Source organism: Quercus lobata, chromosome 7, assembly GCF_001633185.2.
Source record: "Quercus lobata isolate SW786 chromosome 7, ValleyOak3.0 Primary Assembly, whole genome shotgun sequence".
Lineage (NCBI taxonomy): Eukaryota > Viridiplantae > Streptophyta > Magnoliopsida > Fagales > Fagaceae > Quercus > Quercus lobata.
In genome coordinates this window covers 13,587,042-13,602,922 of record NC_044910.1, presented here as the reverse complement: position 1 = coordinate 13,602,922, position 15,881 = coordinate 13,587,042, and the positions used below count along the sequence as shown (strand labels likewise).

The window sequence follows — 15,881 nt, the reverse complement described above, 5'->3', positions numbered from 1 at the left end:
TCGATTTTAGTGTTCTGATCACATCTGATTTGGCGTATTTTCCATATAGCGTCCACTTGAAAATCAAGTCTCTAAGACTCGATTTATAAGCCAATTTTTTTTTTTTTTGTCTAAGTCTGTACACACCATTCCTAGAAATACCCAAAACAAAAGCATTTAAGAAATCACCACCAACCATTCCATCTCTCCCAAAAGCCACCAGTGCCACCCATCAACGACGCTACCCACAGACTGGTGCCACCCACCAACGATGCCACCCACAGACTCCACACCTCCTCCTTCCTCTCATCTCTCTCACAAAATCCATCAGGATCTAGATGCTGAGCAGGGGCTTGGGTTTTGGGTGGCTAGTCTGATCTTACTGGTGACTGTTCTAACCTTGCCGCTACTAGATTTGCTGGGTTAGATTTTTATATTAGATTCTTTGTTCGTGGGTTTTCTTTTCAGGTTTTTGATCTAGTTTTGTGGGTAATTTTGCCTTTCTAATATGGATTTTTGGGTTGTTGGTGGTTTTTTTTGGGTAGTTGGTGGTGGTTTTTTGAATCTTTGGTGGTGGCTGGTGGTGGTTTTGATGGCTGTCTTTTGAATGTGTTGGTGGTGATTTCTTAAATATATTTTTGGGTATTTCTTAGAGTGGCGTGTATAGAATTAGACCTAAATTTCTTTTGGCTTATAAATCGAGTCTTAGAGACTCGATTTCCAAGTGGACGCCACGTGGAAAATACACCAAATCAGATGTGATCAGAACACTGAAATCGACTCTTTGAGACTTGATTTATAACCCCTAAATCGAGTTTTAGAAACTCGAGATGTTAGTAAAAAATATAGTTTCGAAACAGTTCCTACTAATTATATTGTTTGGCAAACAGGGTTAGTTCCCAATTTTGGCCATATTACCCCTACTAAGTTTGCCTCCATTAACATCCCTTATCACAATGAAAGAACCACCAACTTGGAGATATACTATTCATCGACGTTGTGCTTTGTTGTCACAATCACCTTATCAATAAGAAGGTAAACTGAGTAAAACCCAGCACCGAATTGACCAAATCATGCTAACATCCACTTTAGCTTGTAAGGTGAATTCGTTCATCCTAGACCTTGCAAAACCAAATTGTTCACCAATTCCATAACCAAATAATAATAATCCCAAAATTTTCCTCAAGTGCAAGAGGTAAACATTATCTAGTTTTGTTTTTAATCAGTGAAGTACTTGATTTAAATTCCAAGAGATCGGAGCTCTCAAGTCTGAAATCTCAATGGAGCCAAATCTAGCAAGTGTGGTCAAATCCAGCCCCATCCAACCTAAACCCGATGAAACCGGTCTCGAATTCCTCCAATTCCGCTAGAAAATCCAGCGGCTCATGACCATATCACTAGAAGACGCGAGCTGCTTCACGGTGACTCAAGCCATATAGCTCTTCCACTCACTCCAACGAAGGACCTCACTCTGGCGATGACTACAAACCCTATGTCCCCTTCCCCATCGGCAATTTAACCTTAGCAACAAATACCCCCCACATAGATTTTGGGATCGTGATTCTTTAGGATTTTATCATAATTTGCCGTCTTCCTTAAGCTGGGTTTTGTTTGTTTTGTTTTGTTTTGTTTTGTTTTTGTTTTAACTGTATTTTTTATTTTTTAAGTTTAATCCATGTTAGAAGTGCACATGGCATCTGAGTTGATATGCAAATTATTTTTTTATTTTAGTCGTTAGCCACATTAACATTTTTCATCCATCACTTAACGGTTAGGACTAATTTGATACAGCACCAAAATGATAGGGGCTAAATTGACACTTTTGAAATGTTAAGGACTAAATGGAAATACATCGAAAAGGTCAAGGACTAAATTCGTAATTTACCCTATAATGTTTTATGTAATATAGTTTTAGAAAATGTAGTACATATATTATAGTATAGTTGTTATATAATTTTGTTAATAATGAATTCATCATAAGAAGCAACAATTACAAATTGCATAGCCAAACCACATAAACTATCATATCTTTGCTCTCTCTTTTTCCCTCTGTACGGCACCAAGATCTCAGGCCCATACAGGCCCAGGGCCCAGTCCCAATCGTCCAGCGCGAGGATCCCAGGCCCATACAGGCCCTGGGCCTAGTCCCATACCGGCTTTGGGCGCAGGCCCAGTAGAAAGGTCCAGTCATCCTGCGCCCTCCCTAGTGCTTCCATAAATACACAGACAAGTGTTGGGCATTAAGTTCCAAGAGATGATCGGTCAAACGTTCCCGGACAAGTATATGAATCTTTCCCGGGAAAATGTGGTGTGCACGGGAAACTGAGTTGCCGAGCATAATTGATCCAGCTGAAATCAAGTTCCAAGATCATAAATGCAGCACCGCCCTCTCACCTAAACATCCACTTAAATCAAATAATATTGGACCTTCAGTAGCACTAACGGTGGCTGTAATCATAACCACCCCACTAACCTTGGCTATAAATAGAAGAAAGTTGGGAGAAGAAGGGGGTTCAGAAAATTTGAGGGAAAAGAGTGAAGGAGTGAACATCAATTGGGCGTTGTTTTGAGTCTCTCTGCCGAGAACGACCCATAGTAGGAAATCTTCAAACCCACTACAAATAGATTGTGAGCCCAAAGTAATCCAAGGCCCATAGGTCTTATACTTGGTTCTTACACCCTCCCATTATCACAAAATAAGAAAAGAACAAAGTTGCCAATAACTATAACTCTATTCAATATCTTTTTATTGGATATGAATTTTGACAAATCTACCATTATTTTATATTTTCTTCTTATATCTTCCATACTTATAAAATTTTCAAAAGAACAAAGAACAATAGTTATCTCATCAATCAAATGTTTAAATTTCAAAATTTTGCAGTTTAAAATTATGCATAAAAAATTAATTTATGGATTACATAGTAAATAACATCTGATTGACATGAAATTTGACATGTATTTTAAGAACATAAATATCATGCAATCAATCAGTTAGATATTCAAAATATGTACTCATGTTAACTTTTTTAGTAAGAGTTATAGTTATTATCTATAACCAAGTTTGCAACTAATCTTTGTTTGGAATATCTTTGAATACACAAGTTCATATTTAGGAAGAGGCTAGAATATAATAACGGAATTAGTCCCATCAATTTTTGGAGGTGGCTCCCTTCTTCCCCTAGTCACCGCATGAATTTGCGGTTGTCACCTATTGACCTATTGAGCACACCGAGTCCAGCAGCCAGAAGTCAAGGTTTACTAATCTTGATAAAATCAGCTACATAGCACGCCTCTAAGGAAAGAGGTCATGTTGTTTGGAGTTTGGACACAAACAACTATTGAAACCTCGATTTTCCACATTACAGTACATTAAGGATTACTAACTTCCAAATGCTCTTCACAGATAAGATACGGACCTCTTTTTCTGATATTTTGGGCCACTAGCATTCTCTTTGGTGATTGTCACGTGTCATTATTGGCACCATTTGTTTTGAAATGTCAATGAGAAAATTTGGCAGGTCTAGAGTCTAGTCTCATGTGGGTTGGTCTCCACTTCTTAGCCACCTCCTTCAATTCTGTAGCACATATTCAATGTCTTTATTTTTTTAATTATATATTTTGTGCACATTGAAATGCCTCATCATTTTGCCTTACAGATAAGGACCTCTTTTTCTGATATTTTATGTCACTAGCATTCTCTTTGGTGATTGTCATTTGTCAGTATTAGCATAATTTGTTTTGAAATGTCAATGAGAAAATTTGGCAGGTCTAGAGCCTCGTCTCATGTGGGTTGGTCTCCACTTCTTAGCCACCTCCTTCAATTCTGTAGCACATATTCACTGTCTTTATTTTTTAATTGTATATTTTGTGCACATTGAAATGCCTCATGGAAATACTTTTCTATTGTATTTTACAATATTAACAACTTGGGCCAGGAATTTGTAGTTGAACTGATTAGCACATTTTGGTATTTTTAACAGAAATATATAGAGTTCAAATTACTCCACTCTCAACTATCAAATTATCCCAGAAAAGAAAAAAAAAAAAAAACTTAGGTAATCTGAATCCTATGCAATTACCAAATTGCAAGCAACGACACCAGAAGTAAATTTGTAAACACCAGTATAGGATTTTTTGTGCGCTTGGTTAGTTTATTGGCTTAAAAGCGTTACAAATATTGACTTCCAAATTGCAAGCAATGACACCATAAGTAACTTTGTAAACACCATTGGTGTAGGATTTTATGTGCGTTTGGACAGTTTATTTGCTTAGAAATGTGATAAATATTGACTTTATTCCAAATTGCAAGCAATGACACCATAAATAACTTTGTAAATGCACAAGGTGTAGGATTCTATGTGCATTTAGTCAGATTATTTGTAATTAGTTTATTTGCTTAAATGTGTGACAAAAAATCGATTTTAAACAAGAAATAAAGTAATCGATTTTTATCTCACATTTTAGAAAAATAAGTTGACAATAAATAAGCTAGTGAAATGCACTACTCCAACTTATTTACTTAAAGGTGAGAAAAAAAAATGTTTCATCAAATAACAACTTATATTGTTGTTTAAAGTTATTTTTTGACACACCTTTAAGAAAATAAGATAACCAAGTGCGATGATGCATCAAATAATTTTCACACCCTTTATGGTCATTTCACTTCTACTTTTCCATGATTTTATTCAAATTTCTAGAAGCGTATCTTACTATTGAGAGTGATGTACGTTTCAATGCATTTTTTTTTACCAAAAACAAAAAAAGGAAGAAGATATTTTTATTGTTACAAAATTACTAAAATTTAGTCTATTGACTTTTAATTGAATTGTCAAATGACAAATGAGCCCTTCTAGTTTAATTTTTGCCAATTTAATTGCATACTTTTTCAAAATGAGTCAATAAAGCCTAGTCCTATGATCTATCCAAATCTGTTAGTAAATTAAGTTGTGAGGTGCAAGCAACGACACCAGAAGTAAATTTGTAAACACCAGTATAGGATTTTTTGTGCGCTTGGTTAGTTTATTGGCTTAAAAGCGTTACAAATATTGACTTCCAAATTGCAAGCAATGACACCATAAGTAACTTTGTAAACACCATTGGTGTAGGATTTTATGTGCGTTTGGACAGTTTATTTGCTTAGAAATGTGATAAATATTGACTTTATTCCAAATTGCAAGCAATGACACCATAAATAACTTTGTAAATGCACAAGGTGTAGGATTCTATGTGCATTTAGTCAGATTATTTGTAATTAGTTTATTTGCTTAAATGTGTGACAAAAAATCGATTTTAAACAAGAAATAAAGTAATCGATTTTTATCTCACATTTTAGAAAAATAAGTTGACAATAAATAAGCTAGTGAAATGCACTACTCCAACTTATTTACTTAAAGGTGAGAAAAAAAAATGTTTCATCAAATAACAACTTATATTGTTGTTTAAAGTTATTTTTTGACACACCTTTAAGAAAATAAGATAACCAAGTGCGATGATGCATCAAATAATTTTCACACCCTTTATGGTCATTTCACTTCTACTTTTCCATGATTTTATTCAAATTTCTAGAAGCGTATCTTACTATTGAGAGTGATGTACGTTTCAATGCATTTTTTTTTACCAAAAACAAAAAAAGGAAGAAGATATTTTTATTGTTACAAAATTACTAAAATTTAGTCTATTGACTTTTAATTGAATTGTCAAATGACAAATGAGCCCTTCTAGTTTAATTTTTGCCAATTTAATTGCATACTTTTTCAAAATGAGTCAATAAAGCCTAGTCCTATGATCTATCCAAATCTGTTAGTAAATTAAGTTGTGAGGTGCAAGGAGGCAAAGTTCAGGGTTCAAATCTTCAAGTAGGAACTTCACACGATTATATACATTTAAATTAGATTAGAGTAGAATTTTTATTTTGTACAAAAAAAAAAAATCTACTAAATTAGGAATCTCATAAATGCTTTCAACTAGATTTTTAATTTTAAAAAAAAAATGTTTGAATGATATCATCTACTAATTACAAATTTGGACAAAATGATCATATTGACTAATTTCCAATTTATAATTCTTGGTTGTTGAATATTGAATTTCAGTAGTAGTCTTATCAAATACAAGAAAAATGAAAATTTGAATTTTCTTCATATATGAAGACTAAAAAGTACTCACAACAAATAAAATTGCATTCAACAAAATCCTTCTAACCATCACAAAACCAAAATGTTCTTTGTTAGATTTCTCCAATCCCACTTGCCAAATACCACCATAGGAAAGATTTTGTGTAGCAACATTAGACAACTCATCCCCAAATTCCCTTACAAACTTTTCAATAATCTTTTGCAGCCACCAAATTAAGTTACTAAATGAAATCAATGAAACAACAAACTTAGGGACTAAATTGACAAAAATTAAACTTTAGAGAGTAATTTAACAATTGAAGTATTAGTTAAAGGAACTAAATTATATTTTAACCATTATATAACTAATTGTACAATTGAAGTAAAAGTCAAGGAACTAAATTAAATTTTAACCATTATACTGCTAAGGACTTCAAGAGCCCGGTAGCTAGAACCCCCATCGAACTTGATATAAGTGTCGAAGAAAAATCTACCTGTCAAATTCACATTTAATACTCTAACCTTCCACCACTCCTTCTGCATTAAATCCACCGTACAACCTTGGGACAAGCACCTTACAAATCCTTCCTTTTAATCAACTGGAGAGGAAGTGGACACCAACCCTTAAAAAATAATAGTAATAAATAAATAAACTTACATACACCCCATTGCTTAAGGAAGAGGGAGGTATGTTCATCACCACTATTCAACTCATATCCTTATAATCCCAAGCTGGCTCAAAGGAGACCGACACAATTGCCTAAGACCCCCAAATGAAATAAGGTCCCCTCTATTAAGGCCTTTTAGCTTAGAAACCAAAAAAAAAAAAAAGATTTGTCCCAAAAAATTTAATCAATAAAATTCAAAATTAATATTAGTTTTATGGACAAGTAAATTAATGAAATCCAAAGTTTGGTACTTAATCATAATTTTGTCAAGAGAGAGACTAAGGGGGTGTTTAGTTTGTGTTTTCAAACAATAATTTTTAATTTTTAAACAATATTATACGTATTTTTATACATTTTTTCATTCATATATATTTTCACCCATGTTTTTAAACAACAATTTTTAGTTTTTAAACACATTCACCAAAGGGGCCCTAAGTATCTCTAAAATTAAATAAATAAACCTTCTATTTATCTTCATTCTTGAAGGAATCTACCCATCTTCTCTGCTTACCTTGGCTCTCCATCTTAATTATCATTTTAGCTTTTTTTTTTTTTTTTTTTTTAGTTACTCATAAATCTGTTGTATGTTAATTGCTCTCTTTTCAACTTTATTTCAAGTTGACTTTTATTTACTATCCTTCTCTTTTTTATCTTCTTCTTCATGTTTTATTTTATCATTGCAAAGTTTTATCCCTTTTGTTGTTCTTGGTAGTGAATGGAAGAGTAACTTTATCTCTATATTTTTATTATTATTTATTGCTGAGTATGAGGTCCTCTAAAACTCATTGACTTAATGTTATCTACTCAATGCTTATCCTAATCGGTAGTGGCTCCAAAAACTTTCTTCAGGGTGGTCATTAAAAATACTTAATTTTAAAAAGTTTATTAATAATAAAACTTTTTTTTTGAGAAACTATTAATAATAAAACTTGAATATATTAACACCACATAATAAAAACATATTCAAATACATAAAGTTTTAAAATTTTCTTTTACAAGTTTTCATATTTTTAAATTGTTGTGTGATATGATAGTTTCACTATTAATATTATCAACTACATCTTTTTCAATATACACAATTAAGAAATTATTAATCTATTGATCTCCTATTCAATTACTAACATATTGCCTAAATAAGTACTAATGTAAACAAAATACATTATCTTTTTGAAAAAATATATCACATAAATCCAACAAATTTGGCTAAAGACTAAAGTAAATACTAACAGACTAGCTATTTGAAAAGTGTGCATATTTTTATATAAAAAAAATAGTAATTTTAAAATATGCCAATTGAAACACAATTTAAAAAATCACAATTAAACGTTTGATTTGAGATTTTAGGCTAATTTTTTTGTTTGAGCAATTTTTTAGAAGTGTTAAGTTCACAGCATTTTTACAACACTTTCAAAACAAAAACTAGGTTGTAAGTTTTACTGGTTCTAATTTGAAGTTACCACTGAAATTATTTTCTATTCATTAGTAACAACCTATTATTTAGGATTTGTTACGAAAATATCGTGAAAATGTTGGGAACATAGCATTTCTTGCAATTTTTTTTTCAACATTCAACGAACAAAAATTTTGGAGAGGTTGAATTTTATTTTTAATGGGCTCAGTTGTTATTAAGGGTGTTCAAGTGTTTTTTTTTAGGGTGGTCAAGTTTGTGTTTTTTGTTTTTTTTTTTCTAGAGTGGTCAAAAGACCCATATTAATTTAAAAGTCAAAATTTTTTAAGTTATATTTTAAATAATAAAAAGAATTCAGGATGGTCTTATGACCACCCTGATTAACACTTGGCGCCGCCAATGATCCTAATCTATCAATATTTTTTATCTAGATTTAGGTTTTCTCTTTTTTACACACGTTACGTGTATAGAAGCCTCTCTCTCTCTCTCTCTCTCTCTCTCTCTCTCTCTCTCTCTCTCTCTCTCTCTCTCTCTCTCTCTCTCTCTCTCTCTCTCTCTCTCTCTCTCTCTCTCTATATATATATATATATATATATATATAAGTTAGTCTTGGCTTCCTCATGCGTTTTGTACAACTAGCTTTCTAAGTTTTTCTCTTTTACACGTGTTACTTGTGTACTAATCTTTATAGCAAAATTAGTAAGTTGCCCGTGTGATGCACAGATAATTTTGTGATATTTTATGTAAGACGGTTTTGAATAATATTGTACATATATTATAAAGAAAAAGTAAACTACATTAGAGTAAAGAAACATATACATTTTGAGATATTAAAAATTAGTTTAGTAGCTTCACTGCATATTTGTAGCCTTCTTAAGTTAAGATTATTTTTAATTTTTTTTTTTAAATCATGAAACCAAAAATAAATGCAAAAGAGTAACAAGACCATGAAAATCAACTAATTTGTGTGGTATTCACATATTTCATACCATGAAATGAAAGTATACTCAACTCTCTGAACCGTCTTCCACTCATCAATAGTGCGACATTAAAACATGGTGTGCGCAAGTGTGTATGCATGTGTCTTATAGATGATTTAAAATTAAATCCTAGTAGAATATGACTTTACATTGTGCACCAAATATTCTCTCTACTTATATACTCAAAACAAAAACTATCCAACCAAATTACCTAAACCTAAATCATATTTAAGCCCCTAATTTAAAAAGAAAAAGGAAAAAAAAATTTACCCATAGGGGTTTCAGTATCTTGATGGTGGTGGGAGGCCAGTATAACAAAGGTAGTGACCCTTAAGATTCCTTTTTTTCTCTTTCAAATGTTTTATTAATTTTAGGTCTTTTATTTTGGTAATATATAGTGAAATAGTGCTTTTTATTTAACAATCCACAACATTTTTGTGTTTCTTTATCCCTTTCAAGGGTCTTATCTTGTTAGTTATTACTATTAGTCCTTACTTATTTTATTTTATTATTATTATTTTTTAAAAAATACTAAAACAATGGGTATGCTTTTTTTTTTTTTTTTTTTAATACAAGATAAAATTCTACTCTAGCCTAATCTAAGTGTATATGTGTATGAAGCTCCTTCTTGGAGACTTGAACCCCAGTTTTTGCCCCCCACACTCTACAAGCATAAGTTCTTGTGGAGTGACCATAGCACTAAGGGTGTGCAAACGGTAGGTATGTTAAAAGACATAAAAAATAGAGAAAGATGTGGTGTAAGCTTAGGCAATTAATGAGATTACAGTAAAATAAATTAATGTGAACTTTTGGGTAATAGTAAAAAACACTTAATGAAAGAGGTAAAAGAGACTAAATGCAAAATTAGAGCACCACTTGACAGGACCTCATGTACTCCCGTATGAGGTCTCTGCTTTTATATATGTATTGATGATTGATTGATTGATTGGATATGCTGCTAGGCCGGATGTGATTACAGTAAAATGTAAAAGATCTTTTTCATTTATCATATCAAAAACTAAATTATTAAATTTATATGTCAAAAGAAGCAAAAAAATAGTTTAATTATTAATAATAATATCAAAAATTAAATTAATATTTAAATATAAAAACCAGGGAGTTTGCTATCAATCTTGGCTGGTCTTTCATTCCGAAACTTTTTAAAAAAGCAGGGAGTTTGCTATGAATCCAAGCCAAGACCTTGTGGGACAGAGATTATTTAATTATCTTTTGTAGAAAGACTCGTTTCGTCATCTAGTTGACCAACAAAAACTTGAAATACCAAATTGTAGGATATGGAATAATGCTTTTCTCTGATTCTTCTTGTGTTTAAACCTACCAAAATCAAAGATTAATCGTATGTAGCTTTGTTACTTTCAAGTTTTCTCCTTTAATTTGATAGGGAGGACTGAACAAAAGTTGGAAGGATATAAAAATGAAGAAGAAAAAAGAGATTGTTGTTTTATCTTAAATATTTGATAGGAAAAAGGCAAAAGTGAAAGAATGATGAATGAATATGACATTTATTTGTTTAGTAGAGAAGAAAAATGAAAGGAAAAATCATTTGACTATGTTGCCATAATATGAAAATGATGTGTATATATTTTTCATATTTTTTCTTTAATATTAGTCGATGCAAGAAAAATAAGATTTTTTTTTTAATAAACAGTAATATTTATTAGAACACACGAAAATAATAATAATAATATAGAGAATATGAAATGTATGAAATAGTAATGTATGAAATGCTCAGTCATTGATTTAACTTGGAAACTCAAAATTCAAATATAATATAAGAAATATTGCACAGATCTCCCTTTAAGTTTTCCATTATTACATTTACCTCTCTTCTAGTTTAGAATAAGATATTCATCTCCTCTAAAAATGTCAACTATTTATGCTAACCTTCACTCGATAATTGAAAAAGGAGTTTAAAATTTTGGAATTTTCTATTTTACCCTCCACTTGCATACCCCCTCCAATAGGAAATTTGAGATTTGTTTTTTAAAAATATTTTATTCCAAGATTTTTAAAATATATATTTCAATTATTTAGGGAGGTTAGTGTCAATAGTTTGTAATTTGACTCTTGAGGGAGGTGAGTGTCTAATTAAAAATTAGAGGAAAGGTGAGTGTAATATAAAAAATAAAAAACCTCAAGGAAGGTCAATGAAAATTTTCCATAATGCATATTAAATAAATCTAATTACTATTTGGTTTTTGGCCCATATGACTGTAGTAGACCTGGTGGAAATTAGTATCCATTCTCTTTGCTTTCCCACTTATTTTCTACTCATTTAAACAATAGAAAAACTTTTAATCTTGACACGGTTCTCTCCCTCTCTTCTCTCCTACCAAATAAAGTGTAATACAAAATATACAAAATTTACTAACAATGTGTTACTATCCTTTTGTTAAATTGAGGGGTGGAAACTCTAGATCCTAAATGTTGCTATTGGGAATGTCGGAGGTGTGCCAATTGTCAAATGGTCTTTGATAAGAGAAATTATTCACTTCTATGGGAGAAGTACTCCCTTAATAGAGTCCTTGTAGAAGCAATGTTCTTTTACATCTAATAGCACTACAAGTGATCCAAACTTTGCACATGATACAAATAAAATTGGAAAATGATTGGTTGTAGAAATGAAAGACACAATCCATCCATTAAATGTTGCATGGATGTAAAACATAGGAACAAGATCATCTCTATTTATTTGATATACTTTCATGTAAATAGAGAGAGTATATTTTACAGTTAAGATTTTATTTCTTGAATTTATTAATGTACAATTTTCATACCATAATACTAGATATATTTTTAGATTTATAATATTTAATATGAACCATAAATTAAATGAATCAATTTCAAATACCATCCAATTGGAAAGCCCTATGCATCCTTCATAAACATGTAAATTTCCAAGGAAGGCAACCAATAAGACTGGTTGTTTCAAATAAAACCAAACACAGTGGGACATTGAAAAATTGAAGACAATTCAAAGGTGGGGAGAAATTTCCACAATTATTAATGAGCAGTTTGACTTAGATGTGCCTTGAATGATGCAAGTTGGATCGTGTACAACTTGGTTCACATAGAGTGCTTGACCACCAAAAATTTTAGAATGTGGATATAGTACTCACTCAAAAAAATATATAGTACAAGCATCCATCTATATCTCTCACTCTATAAAAGGGCAGCTAAACAATGGTATAAGTCATAGTTGGCTATCTTAGCTTTTTGTTTCCTATTCCTTCTAGAGTTTTCTCAATGGCTAAATCCGGTCATGCTAGTAAAAGCCCTTCCATGATTTCCACAATAATGCTGGTGCTTGGGCTGCTAATGGCTACCCTAGGCACAACAGGTCTCTCTCTCTCTCTCTCTCTCTCTCTCTCTCTCTCTGATACATGATTTTAAAGTCTTTTACAGCCCAAATCAAATGCTTTTGTGTCTTAACCCAAGGTTGAGGAGCTGTGATATTGTCACACACCCACAGTGTACTGCCTGACCTCTTGTACCCACGTGGGTTCCATGTTGTTGTGAGAGGGTCAGGATGTATGGAACAGTAACTATACTTATTAAGACACCAAATATTACTATCCCTAGAACTATAGAAGTAGAAAGTAGAAACTGCCAATGTTAAAGGGCTTCCAACTCAATTAATGTTGCCCTCTAGGCTCTAGATTTTCCTTTGAGCTAAGTTTGATTGAACCAATCTCAGTCCAAACTCCACAAATCTGTCTTGGTCGTCATGTCTTTTTTGGAATTGAAGCACATTCACGTTGCATGCTCGCCAAAAGTAATAGCCTAGAGAATGTACTAATAAACATTTAATTTAAGCGCCACTCTATAGTTGTAGTTAGAGTGGGCACCTAAATAAAAAGATATCAACGAATTACTTCTCTTTAAATGAGCCACAACAACTAGCCACTCTATAGTTGTATTTAGCTGGGAGAAGGGGGGGCACTTCTTTCTTCATTATATTTGTTTTGTTTGGTTATGGTTCTCTCTCTCTCTCTCTCTCTCAATAATGGGATGAGAAAGAAGGGAGAGGATGTATATATAGAATCATGTATATATAGAATTAGGAAATTTTACTAAATGATATCGGACAAGATATGTGGTTTAATTTTTATCGTTTCTTAGTTTTTGAATTTCTATGTAATTTTCACTATTTTAGTATAGAGGATTTTATTTTCTTGATTTTAGGTGTTTTTAAGAGATTGTTAATCAAAATAGAATCATATTATAATATTTTATTAATTAGGATATGTTTAAGAATATTTTTACTTTAAAAAAGCATGTTTTCTTGAACCTTTAAATAGGCTTGTAATATGTAATATGTAAACAAAAATTCAGGTCAGAATTTCATGAATAAAAATTTCAGAAAGGTTTTTCTCCTTTCTTTCGGTTGAATTCTAGTTATTCCTTGTGGATTCATGGAATATTCCATTCTACGTCACTAAGAGACTTAACAAAGTGCATAACAACTTTACATGCTTGTAGTCATAGCCTCTACAAGGTCAACTGTGAAGTTAGAAGACAAAATAGCCAATTCATGGTGGTGGAAACAATTAGCTGAAAAAATGTTAATTTCCATGATTACTTAATCTTATAGTATATCTTGCAGAAAATGCTAAGCTACTCCATATTTCACTACAGAAAGTTTACATGTTATCATGATTAGTGGATTTTAACAACTAAATTAAAGAATATTTAAATTACTTTTTTTTAATTAGTGACACGTTAGTTTGTAAGTCTGATAGGTAATATGATAATATCACTAACATCAATCTTATTATCCAATGAATCTTTCACTTTTAATATAATATGTGCCAACCTACAAATCCAATGAATCTTTCACTTCCAACACATTTATAACATTCATGCCTTGAGTCCCTGACTGAGATCAAGCATAATCATATTTATGTATGTAAAACCATTGACTTATTGTCTAATCTAATGCAGGTGCCCAAGTTGGTGTTTGTTATGGAATGTTGGGTAACAATCTACCACCACCAACAGAAGTTGTAGCTCTCTATAGACAAAACAACATCCAAAGAATGAGGCTCTATGATCCAAACCAAAATGCTCTCCGAGCCCTTGGAGGCTCCAACATTGAGCTCATGCTAGGCCTTCCAAATGATAAGCTTCAAGAGATTGCTTCAAGCCAAAACAATGCAAATGCTTGGGTCCAAAACAATGTGAGAAACTTTGGTAATGTCCGATTCAAATACATTGCAGTAGGAAACGAAGTAAAGCCTTCAGATTCATTTGCACGATTCCTTGTCCCTGCTATGCAAAACATTCAAAACGCAATTTCTGGGGCTGGACTAGGGAACAAAATCAAAGTTTCCACTGCTATTGACACTGGAGTCCTTTCATCAGAATCTTTCCCTCCATCAAAAGGCTCATTTAGAGCTGATTATAGGCCATTCTTGATCCTGTCATTCGCTTCTTAGTGAACAATGGGTCCCCATTGCTTGTTAACTTGTACCCTTATTTTAGTTACATTGGTAACACCAAAGACATTCGTCTTGACTATGCTCTTTTCACAGCTCCTTCACCTGTTGTGAGTGATCCCCCACTAAGTTATCGCAACCTTTTCGATGCCATTCTTGACACTGTTTACTCAGCTTTAGAGAAGGCCGGCGGGGGATCGTTGGTGATTGTTATATCAGAGAGTGGTTGGCCTTCAGCTGGTGGAACAGCAACAACACTTGACAATGAAAGAACTTACATTACAAATTTGGTTCAACATGTGAAGGGAGGGACACCAAAGAAGCCCGGAAGGCCTATTGAAACTTATGTGTTTGCCATGTTTGATGAGAACAACAAGACTCCAGAGTATGAGAAACACTGGGGGCTTTTTTCTCCAAACAAACAGCCCAAGTTCCAAGTCAATTTCAGTTAAGAAGAGGGCTTTATTAAGTGCATCAAGGAATAAGAGCAACTTATTATGGTGCATAACAATTATTATCATAATAATTAAGAGTTTTTGCTAACTCACAATAAATAAGAAGCAATCACCTCGCAGACAATAAATAAGAGTGGCAATATCTCTGATGTAATATTATTAAGAATCATTTACATCTAATGTAATGTTTAGGCATGTTTCATTGATGTATTGGATATCTACAAAATATTATTTCATTGCTTTTTGGATTGGCTAGTGTTTTTTTTTTTTTTGGTTGGGGCTGGAAATATAAGTATTTTCATAACATAAGATGAACTATTTGCGTACCTTAGTTAATATCATAGCATCTGCAAGTTGAAAATCTCAAAATCAAAATGTTAGTGATACGCGAATTCTAACAATGAACTCAATTAGTAAAATCTCTTATTATTGTATAAGGGATTTGAATTTCTACCTATGTTAAAAAGAAACTTGTTGGCTTCTTGACTTGATGAGAATGAACAATCACCATAGAGTAAATGCTGTAAATTTCAAATCCTATTGCAACTATCACACAAGAACTAATGTTAGAGCTTCTGTTACCCATAATGACCTCATAGAAAGGCAACCAGTTATGATGAGGTAGGTCATTTCAATATATAAACATTCTCAAATAGCAAGGTAAAGAAGCCTAACATTTTCTAGAGGAAAGACAAAGTCCAAAATAACAACTAGTTAGATGAGCTTTAAGTGATGCACTTGATTGCCATAGATAATTTTGTGTTACTTAATTTCCATGGAGTGCTTGACTAGCTATAGTCACTCAAAAATCTCAATTTC

The 15,881-nt window shown here is 32.2% G+C and overlaps 1 pseudogene; it reads left to right on the top strand.

The window, feature by feature from the left end:
- Window positions 1-12,347: 12,347 nt before the first annotated feature.
- LOC115951290 lies at window positions 12,348-15,310 on the top strand (annotated as a pseudogene).
- The last annotated feature ends 571 nt before the right edge of the window (window positions 15,311-15,881 follow it).